Source organism: Arvicanthis niloticus, chromosome 1 (genome assembly GCF_011762505.2).
Source record: "Arvicanthis niloticus isolate mArvNil1 chromosome 1, mArvNil1.pat.X, whole genome shotgun sequence".
NCBI lineage: Eukaryota > Metazoa > Chordata > Mammalia > Rodentia > Muridae > Arvicanthis > Arvicanthis niloticus.
The window spans coordinates 37338371-37352806 of record NC_047658.1 but is presented as its reverse complement, the minus strand read 5'-3'; the positions used below and the strand labels follow the sequence as shown (position 1 = coordinate 37352806).

Below are 14436 nucleotides of genomic sequence, written 5' to 3'. Positions count from 1 at the left end.
TGTGTGTATATGGGTATGCGTGTGCTTGTGTGCAGGCACACACACACTGGCTCAAAAGATCTTTGCACTAGGAAAATTGGAGGCGATGTGGTGCACCTTAAAGAAGACCAGCAAGTGATCTTGCTGAGCAGAATTATCGCCTCAAGGTAAGTCAGCTCAGAATTCTACAATCTCCTCTCTAGAACAGACATTGAGTGCATCTAGTGACATCATGTGGGGGTCAAGTTAGACTCCTAGAAGGGCCATGGCTCCCAGGGGTCGGGACATTGGCATTGCTTCTTCATCTTTAAGACAGCACTGGGCTTCCCTTTGGAGCCATGCTACTCCCCAGCTGCCAGTCTGTTTGCTCTGCCTGTCAGTGATCAGTCTGGGAAGTCAGGAGGGGAAGTATGCTGCATATTTCTTTGTCAGGGCTGTGCTGCCTTTTCTTGTGGCCATGTTGCTTGGGCTCAAGGAGGAAAACTGACACAGTCTCAACACTGAGGAAGCTTCTGAGTTATAAAAACTAACTGTTGGGTCTTAGGTTTGACAGTTCTAGAGAGCACAGAGTAGGCTTCCTTCACTGACATTTGTAGCACCATCCTCTCAAGGTGCTGTGTCCTCATGGTTACTAGGAATCTATATAGCCTGGACTCCATCTTTATCAACAATGGAGACTGGCAATCCTGTCTCCATAACTCAGGACTCTCTTTGATCCTAAGTACTTCATGCAGTGGACATAGTATAATCTAGCCATTTACAGGGGATTAGGAGATTATATTTGGGATTCTTATTTTCCTGTGCAAAGCACTATGGGAAACCAAGTGACTGGGGCAAGGTGAAATGGCAGTGCCTGACAGCCAGGTAGAAGAGAAAGCTGGCATAGTGTCAGATCCCTCCAAACCACCTTGTCAATCCCAGAGCTATCCTGTTTCAGAACATGCAGTGCTGTAAGAAAGAACAGGAAAGTCAGCTCCAGTTTCCTCATGCCTTCTTCCTCTGACGAATGGTTAAGAGGAGCAATCCTATGCATACAGAGAGCTGCACTGGCACCCTCTCCCACAAGTCTCTGGCTAGATGATGCTGTGGATGCATCACCATCTGTCTCACTTAGAGAGGACACAATGTCTCTCTGCTCAAGGCACACACAAGCCAGTCCTCATAGGCTTAGGGGTTATGCATGTGACACTGAGAGCTCTGGTTTTGGAGCCATGGCCTTCTGCTAATATGATCTGACTTTACACAGTGCTCTTCTCTTCCCAGCTTTCCTTCCCTTTCCTGTTATCTGTGGCAACTACCTGCCCCCTATGTTCTTCATGGAGTATTAACTGAGATAGAACTCGACAAAAATATGAAAATACTGTAAAATAGAAAAAAACTGAAGCTCTTCAATCTGTGTACAGTATCTTCCCAGCCTTCTCTGTGCACACCACATGTGCATATGTACAGCTGTGTCTGTTTGTAGTATACAGTCATGTGTGCTCTGCTAACCATGCTTGGTTGTGATTTGATTTGTAATTGTTCATAAATGTTATTTCATGTTTTAGAATACTTTTCTACAACTAACTGAATTTAGTAGCATTCAACAGGTAACTCACCAATACAAAATCAGAAGCTGTGGTGATCAATATTGTCAACTTCACAAGGTTTAGAATGTCCTTCGAGACAAATTTAGAACGTATCCATGAGTATGTTTTCTGGGTTGGGTTAATTGAGAGGACCAATCCTTAATGTGAGTGGAACCATCCTGTGGTCTGGGGATCCAGACTGCATTAAAAAGAGAGACTGAGCTGAGCATCTGAGTTTACCTGTCTCTGCTTTCTGGTTGCTAAGTAACCAGCAGTTTCTGGCTGTTTTTCCTCCATAAGGGATATTGTAACCTCCAACTGTGAGCCAAAATAAAGCCTTCCTTTTTTAACTTACTTCTTACCATGTATTTTATTGCAACAATAAGGAAAAGTGGTGGAGACAAGAAATGTATATGGATGATCAATCAACATGCTACTAGTGTCTACCCTCCCAGTTCACTTACACGTATGAACACATGTACACATGGACAGTTAAACCCATTTATCTACTTCTGGGCTTCTGATTCTGTCCCAATTTTGTTTCTGGCCATTCATTACTTTCTCTCTTATCTTCTTGTTTTTTGAGATAGGGTGTCATTTTGGAGCCCAGGCTAGCCTGGGCTCATTGGGTAGATCAGGCTGGACTCAAAACCATAGAGACCCACCTGGTGCCACCCTACAAGTGCTGAGGTTAAAGGTACATCCCATGTCTAGCAAATCATCTTTTTATAATTGGTTGGAAATCCTTGCCCCCATACCTATCACAGATATCTAGCCTACTTTTTAAAAATGTTCTTGCCTGTTCTTAAATGTTTACTCTCCAAGATGAACTTTGACATTTTCATGCAGCCAGGAATCAAAAGAAAGGATGTGAGATTTTAATTGGAATCATATAATGTTTATACATAGCCTTGAGACAGTTTTTTGTCTTCCCATCTAAAGACACAGTGTATGTTTTGTCTTATCTAAATTTTCTCAACTAATTAATTGTGGTTTTTAGTTCTCTTTAGAATAGCTGATACATAACCATATGGACATGTAGTGTTTATGTCTCTTTTCTATGCATAATTTAAAATCATCTAGTTTTCTCTGCATAAAAGAGATATGAAAGAGAAAGTAATTTTTTTTTTTATTTTAAACATCTCAAACACACCCTGTGTTCCAAAAGTAGCAACCAACCATTACTTCATGCATGGTGTGTGTGTGTGTGTGTGTGTGTGTGTGTGTGTGTGTGTGTGTGTGTGATTATTGCATGTATGGCAGTTTACACACAGGCACATTGCTTTTGCCAGACAATTGTGTACCTTGCTGACATTTCTACATGAATTCTTGGAAAGAATTTTGCTGTTAACTAGAGCCCAGTGGGCATTCTGCTCGGAGGATGTTGGTGCGTTAGTTGCTATACCTTCATGAAGGAGCCTGGTCTTTTGACCAAATGAAGATGACAGAGAATGTGACCCTGCTTGCACACTCAATACCCAAGTGCAAAGTGGAGTACCTGCTGCAGGGAGCTGACCTAGGTGCTGAAGGCATGGCTGTGTGTGAGACCAGAAATTGGAGACAGGCATGGAAGATAAACGGAGAGGGTCTCAGTTAATGCACATGCATGCACTTCGGCTTGAAAAAGTTAGTTAACTTTGGGACAAATACCTGTAGTCTCATCACTTTGATACTTACACAGAAGAATCACAACTTACCCTGAACTCCATATTGAGATTTTATTTCAGAAAACCGAGAGGAGAGCTCTTACCTCGTAAGCTTAAAGCCTTGGGTTGAATTCCACAACAGACAGACACACACACACACGCACACATACACACACATATAAAAATGAATAAGATTTATCAACTTATTCCTTAGTTCATCTTCAAAAACAAGGTACCATGTAACACTTTTGATAACATTGTGGCTGTCCATCCCCATGCAAATTCTTGTTTTGTGTATTATCCAAAATGTCCTGAAAGAATCTTGCAGGAAAAGTGGGATATCAGTATATAATTTTTATTTCCTTAATGAAAAGCAAGATTGACATTGCCAGTGTTTATTTTTCTATTCTGCTATCATTTTTATAGTTAATATGTACTTACTGTGTTAAGAAGCATAGACTTTATTATATCTGTTATAGTAGTTCTTTTCCCCTGAGGTTTGTTATTTACATGTTGACATTTGTCAGTGTTCTTTCTGGGGGGAAATTGTATGTTGTATCCAATTCTTGTCCATCTGCATCCCTGTCTGACTCCCCAGATCTGTGGTTTGCCTAGAAAAGCTTCCCAACTTTTAAGTTTATGAACAGTTTTCTCGCTTCTCTAAATTTTAGAGACTTTTTCCCTTAAGTATTGGTAAATGTTGTGGGTCTTGGGTTTTTAAATATTTATTAACTTTGTGTGGGTGTGTGTGGGCCTGTTTGTATGTCTGTACACCACATGCATGTAGGAGCTCACAGAGGTCCTCTGGAACTGGGATTACAGACAGCTGTGAGCTGCCATGTGGATGCTGGGACCTGAACCCAGGTCTTCTGCAAGAGCAGCCAGTGCTTTTAACCACAGATCCATCTCTCTATCCACTAGGTTTATTTTTATTATTACTACACCTTAATGGTGATAGTAAAGAACACACGGATGGGGAACAAGTGAGGACATCATGGCGAGTGGCACCCTGTGGGACAACTAGGTAGCGGTTGTCAGCAGGAAGCACATGAGCACTTTCCCAAAAATTTATTCTTAAGAGCCCCCATAGGATATTGAAAAAAATTATTTAAGGATTTAAAACAAACATGCTGTTCCAATTAAATTCATGGTGAAAAAGAAGAAGAAGAGATGGAGGAAGAGGAAGGGGAGAAAGAAGAGGAAGAGGAGGAGGGGGAAGAAGAGGAGGAGGAAGAGGAGAAGATGGATGATGACCATGAGGAGGACAAGGAGGAGGAGGGGATGAAGAAGAAGACAAAGAGGAGGAGGGGATGAAGAGGAGGACAAGGAGGACAGGGAGGAGGAGGAACAAGAGGGGGATGATAATGAGGAGGAGGACAAGAAGGGAGAGGAGCGGAAGAAGGAGGACAAGAAGGAGGTGGAGGGGGATGAGGAGGAGGACAAGAAGGAGGAGGAAGACAGGAGGAAGAGGGTAAGGAGGAGGAAGAGGACAGGAGGAGGAGGGCAAGGAGGAGGAGGAAGACAGGAGGAGGAGGGCAGGAGGAGGAGGAGGATAGGAGGAGGAGGAAGACAGGAAGAGGAGAAGGACAGGAGGAGGAGGAGGACAGGAGGAGGAGGAGGACAGGAAGAGGAGAAGGACAGGAGGAGGAGGAGGACAGGAGGAGGAGGACAGGAGGAAGAGGACAGGAGGAGAAGGAAGTATTGATTTTCAGCTTGTTCCCAAATGCTTCCCCATGTTGATTAGCTCCAGACTGCATGTGCATCAACCCCCCATGGTATCAACTTTGTTTAAATGAAGATTTATTTCTAATTATCAAACCCTTCCAGTGTTTGGGGTTGCTGTCGCACCTTTTCTGTATCTTTAAATGAGAAGTCTAATGAGAATGCTTTCCAAATACAGTGTGAATCATAGGATGATGATTATTCTGTCTTAAATGAAAAGACACCAGTTTCTCGTTTTTTTCCCTTAAAATGTGAAAGAAAATCTGACTCTAGTTTCATATAAAAGATGCAAGCAGCACATAAATTAGAAGGAAACTGTAAGTCTTTTTATCTCTCTGCTTCCCAGTCCAACCACACCGGAACTTGCTTAATGATATAAGCATATCTTTCATATTTATAGATGTTTACATACAAAAATATGTACATATTTGTACCCCAATAAAAACTTTATGTTTAAATGAGGAAGCTCTTGATTTGCATACTTGCATGAGGTGCTTTTCCTATTCAGGGCTCTGTTTCATCCTTACCATGGGTCTCTTCGAGATACAGGATGCACGGTCCTGCTTTCTACCGCTGTTACCCAGCCTCATGAGCAAGCACTGTTGTCCACACATCTGGCACATTTGGATGCAAACAGGCAATCATCATTTTTATAAAGACTAAAACCAACCACTGCTGAATAGAGTAAGTGAAGCCATTTGTCCTTAGTATTGTCACAGAAACCAGGAATGCAGGTGAAAGTTGAGGCATTTCATTAAGTTCCAGTCTTGAGATGTGCTGTTTAATGTGTTGATGCCAACCATGTCCGACACGGGGTACCAACAATGACTGTGATGGCTGCTTTCTTTATTATGTGCAAGGCACAGCCCTCAGCCCAGTGGTTTTCAAGGCTCCTAACACTATGGCCCTCTAATACAGTTCCTCATATTGTGGTGATGCCCAGTCATAAAATTATGTGTTGGTACTCTATTACTGTAACCTTGCTACTGTTATGAATCATAATGCAAATATCGGATATTCAGGATCTCTGATATGTGACCCATGTAAAGGGGTCATGTGACTCCAAAGGGGTCATGACCCCCAGGTTGAGAACTACTGTCTCAGCCTCTTGCATGTGCTCATTTATTTACTCCTGGCCACTCTGAACACACACAGTCCCTGCTACACCCCATCTTACTGGCAGCAAAACAGAGTCCTTGGGAGTTAAGTGCATTGTTCCAAAGTCAGGCAGCTATACATGTGAGCATCTGCTTCCAGCCTGGTCCTTAGCCATTAGCAAATCTTTCCATTTGTGCTGACTGTTAAGAGATGGGGAAATGAGGTCACATGCTGGGCAGTAGAAGGTAAAGAATTAGTTCTTGTTGACTTTTGGCCAGAGTAGACTATTAAATTAATTATTTTTAAAATTTAATAATTTTATTATTTATTAATTTATCCATTTATTCATTTATCTTCGTAATGTTGGGTGATAGAACCCAGGACATCACAAATGTTACACAATAAGATAACTCCCTGAGTGCATAAACACAGTCTCTGTATAGAACAGAGTTTCCAGGAGCCTAAGCTAAAACCAGATGTCACAACAAAGAGGTGTGGAGCCAACCCTGGGCAGCTTTCTACAAAGCGTGAGCACTTCCTTTGTAAGCCTGTAAGAGGGGGAAGGACCCCCTTCCCCCATCAAATAATAGCATGGCCTCCACTGTTTAACCACAGCCATGCCAGTGATTTTTGGCTCTGTTTAAATTAGACTGATCTGCAGGGAGAGTGTGACCTGTCCTTGTTAGCTGTGAAGCTAGGGTGTCCCTCTCCTTCCTGTGACTGTAATCTACACAGTAATTGGATGTCTCTCCAGTCACTACCCAGGCTTTCTGGTATGCACCTGTGTCTCCCAGAACAAAGCGGAGGCCCAGGAGTTCCCACATGTTTGCAGCCGATTGGATGCAAAACCGCCAGCTGCCTCCTCCTTTCTGCCTGTACTTCTGCCCGATGAGCTCTACCTCAGACTCTCTGTCTGTGCCTTCCACATATGGTGCCTGATTTCTCAGTTCAGAATGCAGCCATTTCCTAGGGGTAATTGGTAAAGGATTCTTTTTTCAACCCAGGGGAGCGGATAGCAAAAGAAAACCAAGCATCATATGGCACCATGAGAAGCCTTGCTATGTTTAGTTATTATAATTTCTACACCACCCCTATTTTTTTGAGATAGGATCTCATTATAGCCTAGGCTGACTTTGAACTCACAATGCAGCCAGAGATGATGGTGAACATCCGCTCCCACCTCCTTGAGTGTTGGGATTACACTACTCCATCAATTTCAGTGTCGTAGCTCCCAGGCTTCACAGATGGGTAAGTCTTCTGATAGTTTTCTTCCCAGCACTTTGCAGCACTAGGGAAATTAGCCAGCAGGAAGGAAGCTTCCAGCTACATTCCAACTGATTTCTCTATGTCCTGCAACCCAAATATTTGGGGGTTTCAGCAATGGGGTCTTCATGTCTAGTACTCTTAGGTAACCAAGAGCAATGGCATGGTCTGTATTGTTTTGGGGCCTCCATGACCAACCATGTGTAAAGAGGTATCCCATACCCAGCACTGGAGCTTTTATTTAATAAGTTGTGGCCTCTGAGAGGAATGTTATTCACCAGTGCAGCTTACCTTTGTTCGAATTGTTTCTAAAAGTTTGTTTTGACATACATCTTAAAGGCTTACATAGGTCTTTTTCATCTATCCATGCTATTGGTTGAACTTTGCCCTACTGGCCTCTTCTGTATCCTCTCACTCCATCTCTACCTAATGTTCTCACCCTCAGTATCACAACCCTCATGTCACATTTCTTCTCTGGTACCCCTTCTCACAAAGCTCCACCTCATCCTCCTACGATAGCTTCTTGGCTTCTATGTATATTCCAAGTGAAATGCACTGCTCTAAGAACTTGGAGCTAAGATTTGCATCTGAGAGAGAGGGTGTAACATTTCTCTTCTGGGCCTGGGCTGCTTCATACAGAATATCTTCTGCTTCAAGTACCTGTGAGTTTCATTTTTGTCTATAAGATGTACTCTAATCTCAGCATCCATTCATAAACTGATAGACATCTAGATGCTTACATCTCCTGGTTATTATGAATAGAGCAACAATGTAGTCAGTTGATGGAGTATCTCTCTGGTAGAATATGGAGTCTGTGAGCCTGTGCCCAGGACTGCTATAACTGGGTCATATGGCAGTTCTATTTTTAGCCTTTGAGAAGCTCCTCCATGTAGGAGGAGCTAAGGTGGGAGGAGTAAGAAGAGAAAGAGGAGTAAAGAGAGGAAGAGGAGAAGGAAGAGGAGGAGCTAGGGAGAGGAGAGTGGACGAGAGAGGGGAACATGGAGGCAGATGTCCACGTGTCCCTAGCAGTCAAAGGTAGTTGGTATGTTTAGGTTGGGTATTGGGTTACACTTCTGATTGTGTGGGCATCTTGTTATTGATCATTACCAAATAAATAAAGCCTTTGGATAATCTAAGCATTAGGGTCTCATTTGTACCGAGCCCTCATGGATGGCAGGATGGTCTGGGCAATCCCCAGCCTTCCAGAGACAGTGTGGAAGATTGGTAGAGCCATCTCCCTCCCATGCTGGCGTCTTGTGGGTGGCAGGGCTGGTTTCTGGCTGGCCATTTCTATCTGTGATGCACATGTGGCCTCTGGCCACACAACATGGCGGCTGAGCTAGGCAGAACCACCACAGCTTAGATAGTTGGCTTGGCCGATTTAAATAATTACTTCAACACCTCCACACTGATTTTCAATAGTGGTTGTACCAAATTACATTCCAACCAACCTTGACAAGCTTTTGTTGGCTTCATTTTCTAGGCCATTCTGACTGGGGTAGAATATTGTGTAGGTATCTATTTAGTTCATCTTACCTGTGATGTTATTTAATTCCAATGAGTCTTCATTTATTTTTCTGTCTAGTTCATCTGCTTAATGGTGAGTGGGGTATTGAAGCCATGATTGCTGTGTTGGGATTAACCTGTATTTTTATATCTAATGCTATTTGTTTCTTGAAATTGAGTATACCAGTGTTTGGTGAGTATATTCAGAGTTGGAATTTCTTTTTAATGGATTGTTCCCTTAGTCAGTATAAAGTGACCTGTTCTATATCTTGTGCCTTGATTCAGTTTGAAGTCTCTTTTATCATATTAGAATAGCCACACCCACTTGTCTCCTGGTTCCATCTGCTTGGAATGCTCTTTCCTATCTTTTCACCCTAAAGTAATACTTAACTTGGATGTTTCTTGGAGGAAGAAAAAAAGAAAAACTCTGTTTTATAATCTGGTTTGCTAGTCTGTGTCTTTAGATAGGAAAACTGAGACTATCTATGTTCAGAGTTATCACTGGAAGATGTGCATGGCTATTTGTCATTCTGTTGAATTTGTGATGTTTTGTTTTCTTAGCCTTCTTTTGCTTAATGACTACTTAGCATTGCTTAGTTTTGCCTTGTAGCATCTTCTGTGTTTGTTTGTTTGCTTTACCCTGAAGTATTCCTTCTAGTCTCCTCTGTGGAACTTGCTTGGTGCTCATTAATTCTTTTAGCCTATGTACTGTAGAAACTTTTTCCTTCTCCTTCAGTTATAACAGATCGTTTTGGTGGGTTTATTGGGCTGGATCGGCAGTTGTGGTCTTTTAAAATATAAACTACAACTCTCTAAGCTCTTCTGGGTTTTACGCTTTCCACTGGAGAATCTGCTGTTCTTCTGGGGGCCTGCCTCTATGTGTGACTTTGCCTTAATTTCTTACAGCTTTAAATTAACCTTTTTTTTTCTTTCATATATTCAGTGTTTTAACTATAGTATTATTTAGTGGGTTTATTCTCTGGTCCTGTGTATTTGCTATTCTGTATGCCTCTTGCACACAGATCAGACTCTTTCCCACATGTGGAAAAGTTTCTTCTGAGATTTTATTGAAAGTATTTTCTATGCCTTTGGAATGGAATTCTTCTTTTATGTGCATAGTGGTATATTTTGTGTTTTTATGGCTTCCCTAGAGCTTGTACACTATGTTTATATATTTAAAAAAAAAAAAAAAAAACAACATTGTCACTGACCTTGACTGATTGGTCAGACTCCTCTGCCTTGTCTTCAAGCCAGGTATTCTCTCCTGCACAGCAGCCAGGCTTTCTGCCGAGCTTCTTATTTACCTATTTTTCTTCACGTTATTTTGGCTTCATCTTCCTTTGGTATTTGCCTTTATTGAATTCTATTTTTATATCCCAAGTTGATGCCCTTATTTTACTCAGCTTTGTGTATTCTCCTGGAATTCAGGAGGTTATTTGCATTTTCTTTGAATTCTTTGTTCAGTGTTTAGTCTAAATCACTCTTATTGTGGGTTGCAATTGGTTTGATAACTTTTGGAGGAGACTGTTGTCTTGGGTTTTCATGTTGCTTATGTTTTTTGTGTCAGGAACTTCACCATCTGTGGTTAGATTGTCAATTTGGTTTTTGTTGTTTTTAAATTAGGTCACCTGTCACCTTCCACTGTAGGAGTTTATAGCATTCAGAAGAGACTGAGCTGCGATATGGTTGAGGTGATATTCTTCCTGTGTTAGATTAGTGTTCTGAGCATCAGGCTCTCTCTCCCCTGTGTCTCCACTGAGGCACTGAACACTGCCTACAGCAACAGTCACTACTGAGCATTTCCTGCCCCCCATTAGTAGCAGTTGATTTAGGAGTAAAGGGGCATGGTGGGTACTAAGAGGTGAGTTCCTGTGGGTGTGAGTGTGGAGGAGGGACCTCAGGGGGCTACTGATTAGAATTAGGCTGTTATATGGGAAGTGTGAGGAACATTACAGATGGGAGATGGCAGAGGCACAAAAAAGGTTAAAGGTAGCAGGAAGATGGAGGAATTTTGGTTAAGAACAGACTGAAGAGAGAAGGGTAGAGCTTTGCCATTAGATCCCATAGAGTGATCTCCTATGAGGTCAAGCCTGGAAAAGTATTGAAAAAAGGGGGGAAACAAAGGGAAAAAATATAGTATGCAAAGAATGGGGGCCTGGGTAGGCAGGTTGCATATTAATGAATTAATTAATGTTGCATATTAATAAATAAGGAATGGAGTAGGGGGTTGGAGCTGGATGGAGATACAAAAGAATGGATGCAATCAACATCACCACTGGATTTTTCTCACCTGTGGGAAAGCCTCTGCTGCTCTAAAGCCCTGCTCCAGACCACACTGCAAGCCGCTTTCACTCTCCAGGTTCTTTCCTTGGAGACCCTCAGTATGAAATTCCCTCATGAAAGTAATTACTGCTACTTTGGGAGACAGATATTTAAGAGACCTACCTAACCAAGGTTAGTGCAGTTGGGTGAGGGTAGGTCAGGGGGAGGGGTGCAGCACTGTGTGTTGGAGCTTGGGTATTCTTCCTTCTATTTCAGGGTCCTGTGCTGCACACTGAGGACAGTCCTGGCGCAGAAGTTTACTGAAGAATTGTAAATTAATAGCCCAACTAGAGAAGCTTCTGTAGGTTCTGAGGACATGGAAGAAGTCCTTAAGGCTTATGCAGACATCCACAGTCGTGGCCCCAGGTGTATTGGCTGTAGTGGCAGCCTTGAGTCAGGGATTTCATGGGGACAATAAACCTTGATGTTGGTCCTGGTGCTGGAAGGCTTTGCACCAAAGATCTCCAGCCAGCAGGGGGCGAGAGAGAGTTCAGGCCAAGGGGATGGAGTTCGAGCAGGGAGGGGGATCGCCTCAGCTGCTTCAGCTACCTCAGCTGCCTCTGCTGCTGCCACCCAGTTGCTCCTAGGTGTTGCACCTGTCTCTCTGCACTGAGCCAGTCAGAGCTGAGCCAGTGAGAAGCCAACTAGCTAGCAAGGAGCGTGGGGAGGATCCTGAAGGCGCTTTGGGAGAGCAGATTTCTTCCCAAGTGGCAGTGTTACAGCTCTTGCGACAGAAACTCTCAGACAACAGGGTAATTCTTGTACACCTTTACTTCTTCTGAATAGGATTCTTACATACAGTTTTTGGGTGGGTTAGGGTCTGACAGCAGGTGACTCCTATTGGCTTGGTCTGAGAGCTTGGAGATACCTCATCTACATGTGGGAGAGCCTGAGGCACTGTTCCTTTCTGACTGATGGCCATAGACCTCTCTGTGGGAGAGGCTGTGGGGGCTGAAGCTAATTGAGAGCAGCCAGAGGGCCCAGGAGCAAGCCAAACTCCTACTGTCCCTTTAGGGTCTCTGGGATGCCAAGCAAGCTCAACTAGGTACCCAGCTGCCTCTCACAGCCCACTGCCCCACACCTTGAGATTGTGGGAACAGAAAAATACAGTGATCAAATACTCTCTTGCCTTTGTTTCCCTGAGTTTAATCAACCACTTGCTCCATCATGGCTTCTAATCCACCATTTTATCTGGAGAGCCCACTCTGTTTTTTTCTTAATACTAAAGCAAGATCTCACCAAACTCCTTAAGCAGGCTTTCAGTTGTAATTCTCCTGTCCCAGCCTCTCAAGTAGCCGAGAGTATAGACCTGTGCCACTAAGTTCCTGGTATTAAAGGGAAAATGTTCAGTCTTTAGGCATTGATGAGTGCATGATATTAGCTGTATGTCATGTGGCATACACAAAAACATGTAGACATTCATGCAAACCCTACAGATATGTAGCTGTATTTTATCTAAATAAATATTTTAAAATATTGTCTGTTCTCTCCATTTCTGATTTGCTAAGAGGTGTTTTCTTTATAATTTAGTAATTTATTTTTAATTAAAATTTAATAATTTTGATAACTACATGTTGGGATTTTCAAAACTCCCCTTTCATATTTTCACCTAATTTGATGATGGTGATGTATTGCATTGGCCGATTTTGTGGAGGATAACCAGGGATTAGGGTTTAGGAGGCTGTTTTCAAGGTCTTGACCTCTTATTCAAACACTTAGAAAGAAGGCTCACACAGATTCACAGAAGCTGAGAGATAACTTTATTCAGAGCATAGCAGTAGTGCAGGTTACACATGGCCCCACATGGATATAAGAGGAAAACAAGCTGATTACTGAGACGTATGGTTTGGGTTGTTCTCTATTTTGATAGGTCATTTGTTCAGTTTTTCCTACTGGGTGTGTCCCTTCCCATAATGCTTCTGATTTTAATCATATGCACACTAGATCTATAGTCATAAGATAGGAAATAGAGGCTTCTGTCTAAAAAGTACAGAGGGCACAGTCTGACTTTTCTATACTTGCACCCCAAACCAGTTCAGACCATTTTGGCCCTTTAATTCTTCATACCCAGATATATCAGGAATATCCTTGAATAGAAACTGACTAAATCTGACTGTGTTACTAGGATGGGGAAACTTATGCCATTGTTTAGAAATGAGAGTGTATGCATAGTTGGGGGAGTAGTGTGTGGTTATAGGACATGTAGGCGAAGAAAGGATGTTGCCAAATGCATTAACGTGAAAAAAGTGTGTATAACCCAAGACAAAACGGGGTCCTGTGGTACTAAACTATCTTGCTTGCCTCAGCTTGACAGTGCTGGCTAAATGAATGTCTCTTGATTATGGTCGATAAGTCATTTTTATATATTGTTGGATTCAGCTTTTAAATGCTTTGTGGTAGAATTTTCTCCATATCCCCTTCCCCCACCCTCTTTCACCTTCCCTACTGTGGCTGTGTGACTTTGGTATGGGGCCCTACTGTGGCTGTGTGACTTTGGTATGGGGCTAATAGTTGTTCTATCAAATGTACTGCAGCACATTCTCCCCCTTTCTAGAAAAGTTAGTGTGCTTGTTATTTTTCTCATTGCTGTGATAAAGAATCTGACTAAAGCAACGTGGAAGGAGGGGCTTATTTGGGCTCACAGTGTGAAGGTGGAGCCTGTCACAGGGCAAGTCACTGCAGCGGAGTGGAGGGTCACACTGCATCCACAGTCAGGAAGCAGACCAATGGAGTCACAGACAGTCGAGATGATTGCTCTTGCTTACGTAGCTTCTTGAGTGAAGAGTTGGTGTGGCGGTTTGTATGTCTGTGGCCCATGGAGTGACACTATTAGGAGGTGTGGCCTTGTTGGAGTAGGTGTGGCTTTGTTGGAGGAAGTGTGTCACTGTGAGGGTGGGCTTTGAGACCTCCTTTCTAGCCATGTGGGAGCCAGTCTTCTCCTATTTGCCTTTGGATCAAGATGTAGAGCTTTAGGCTTCTTCAACCCCATGTCTGCCTGGACGATCACTGCCAAGCTCTCACCTTGATAATGGACTGAACCTCTGAACCTGTAAGCCAGCTCAAATTCTATCTACTATTCATTGATAATCTATACAGTTGGTTTTTTTTTTCTATTTGTAATTGGCTTAGCTTGTAAAATGATAATTAAATGATCTTCCATTCTGCTTATGAAGATGAGTGTGGATTTATTATGGTAAAATTGACATGATAGAAAAGTTTCATTTTAACACTTTTACTTGTAAAAAAAAAAAAAAAGTAGTGCCATTAAGGACATTCATACTACGTGCAACTATAGCATCCACCCACTTTCAGAACTTTTTCATAATCCTAAG

The 14436-nt window shown here is 42.5% G+C and overlaps 1 protein-coding gene across 1 annotated transcript in view; it reads left to right on the top strand.

Annotated features, from left to right (window-relative positions):
- Nucleotides 1–14436, top strand: part of Entrep2 (endosomal transmembrane epsin interactor 2) — a 399942-nt gene that overhangs the window by 294055 nt on the left and 91451 nt on the right. The window lies entirely within an intron of this gene.